The following is a 2,549-nucleotide window of genomic DNA, read 5'->3' on the forward strand; positions in this document are numbered from 1 at the left end:
TAAAAAAAAACCCCAAAACATCGTGAAACTGTTACCAAACTAAACTAAATTAAACTAAACTAAACTAAACTAAAATCTCTTTGTGACACTTAACTAAACTAATCTAAACTAAACTAAACTAAACTAAACTAAACTAAACTAAACTAAACTAAACTAAATTCTATAAGTGGTGGAACAGTTACTCTTCTCATAGGTGCTATCTAACGGCGTTAGTTAGATGTCCAGATGCTAGGGATGAGTCTTTTGTCGAGTAGATTCTATCTGTCATATGCCTGAGTGGTTTGGCGATCCGCTCACAGACCATGTCAAAGTTGCCCCAGTGATTGGTTGGCGGGTGTTCTGGTGTGGTTTGCTCCTTCTGTCAGATCAAACGTCTATCGTCTTGATCTCTCGCCTCCTTCTTTTCTGTGTTTGTTACTGTCTTGTAACACCTCTAATCTGTGGGTGGTTCGCGGGTGTTCTAGTGTGGTTTGCTTCTTCTTTCCTATCAAACATCTATCGTCCTTATCTGTCCTCCTTTTTTGTGTTTATTACTCTCTTGTAACACCTTTAATCTTCGGCACTTATATGCCCTTATTTTGTTGCAAGTGCCTTAAAACACTTACTAAAACTAAACCTCCAATCTTCAGCACTTATTTGACCTTATTTATTGTGTTACAAGTGCCGTAGTGCTCCCCCTACCCTTGTCCTAAATTACCTGAAATTCATTCCATTGGGACGCAAAACGTTTACATATCTGAAAGTCGATGGGAATTCCTCCTTGTGTGCGCCTTCAAACTTTCGAAAACTTAGAACAGCGTCCAGAGATGCCTACGCTTTTCAGATAAGCCTTGTGTGCGTGTGTTTTTATCACCCTGAGCTGTCGACATAGATGTCTCATTATCTTTATGTGCCACCTGAACCGTGTGTCTTTTTAACCTGGCTAGATTCAGAACTGGATTTATTTACTGCAAATACTAGCTGCATTAATGAAACACAAACAATTAAAACAAAAAAGAAACGAATAAACAAACCTTTCTGTTGTGAAAACGTGACAGAAGTTACCGCCGGAGTGAAAGCCTTTGTGTTAAAGTATATTTGAGCCCTCTTTTCGGAACTTACCTGACCTGCTATACGCATAATCTGTAGTCTGCACTCACAGCCGTTAGTGGGGCTATTTTCGGTCTGGCTTCTACGTCATTAGAGAAAGACACTTTATTTAATTTCAGATTCTCTCATTCTTTTTGTATTTGTTACTATGTTGTAATACCTCTAATCTTCGGAAACTGTATGACCTAACTGTGCTGCGAGTGACGTAAAACTTTTACCAAAATACCCAACCCACCTCCCTACTTACGTTCCAATGCCTTCGTTCACCTCAGTCAGTCCTGTTCCTATTCTTTTTACCCCCCCCCCTTTCCCCCCATCTTTCGAACCAATCTCGTTCGCCGCCAAAAGTATAATATTATGTACGTAGCACAACACGGTGGAATCAGGCATTCATCGATTGTAGGGCATATGGGCAATTAGTATCATCGTGAAACCAGTTCCTTTGCTTTGCTTTGCTTGTTTTTTCGAAAACAATTAAATTATCCATCTATTTTAATTCGAATAGAAGTTGAAATATATGGTTGTATCTGCTAGTTAACGATGTTGTAGGCCACCTAGTGTCAAACATAAAATTAGCGAGAAAATACCCGCCAAAGGAGTTTCCATGGAAACCTCAATCCCACACATGTTCCTGCCTTTGGTAAAATATTTTTGAAAAAATCCACAACCGAAATTGTTTTTAGACGGACATAAAATGTGTTGAGGAAGAAAAACTATTGATTAACATTTCCCAACGAGTGGGAAAATGCCGGTTTCTTTGATTTCATTATTAATTTGAGGAGCGCCTGATTTCACCACGATGCAAAACGACATAATTTAACGTACCTCGCCGCGCACTCCGAATAGTGATTTCTCAGTCTGAGCGTACTCCTTCCCTCCCTGTCTCATCCACCCGTATGAGTATGTTCTTGTCTGTGGGATCATGGGACGCAGACTAAGAAGGTAAGAGGCAGGAGAAATTTTTGGTTTGGTTTGTGAGGAAATGGGGAGGGGGTGTCTCTGGGATCTTGGGACGCAGACTAAAAAGATAAGAGGCAGAGGAGAGATTTTGGTTTGATTTGTATGTATGTGTGTGGTGGTGAGGGGAAAGGGAGGGGAGGGGGGGATGGAGAGATGAAGTAATCAGGATAATCGCGACAAGATGATGCTATTTACCAGCTGCCCATTACAAGAAGACCCGTCTTGTCGCCCGCCTCGGGGGGAAATTGCTCTTATTACAGCCCTGTGTGGGATTCGGTCGTAATTGCCCCCTAACCGGTGTTTTAGAAGCGACACGGAAGGGATGGTAGTAACAAAAATCCATTTCATCTTTGAGTAAGATTGGTCTCCGTCCGAAGGGACGAATTACTGATTCCATAGCTGGTCGCCGTGAGGGCGCCCCCGGGCTGTGGGAGCCTGCTTTAGAAACTAATATTATTATTATGATGATGTGTGTGTGTGTGTACAGTGGGTGGGGGTGG

The sequence above is a fragment of the Aplysia californica genome, unplaced genomic scaffold (assembly GCF_000002075.1).
Source record: "Aplysia californica isolate F4 #8 unplaced genomic scaffold, AplCal3.0 scaffold01520, whole genome shotgun sequence".
NCBI classification, from domain to species: Eukaryota; Metazoa; Mollusca; class Gastropoda; order Aplysiida; family Aplysiidae; genus Aplysia; species Aplysia californica.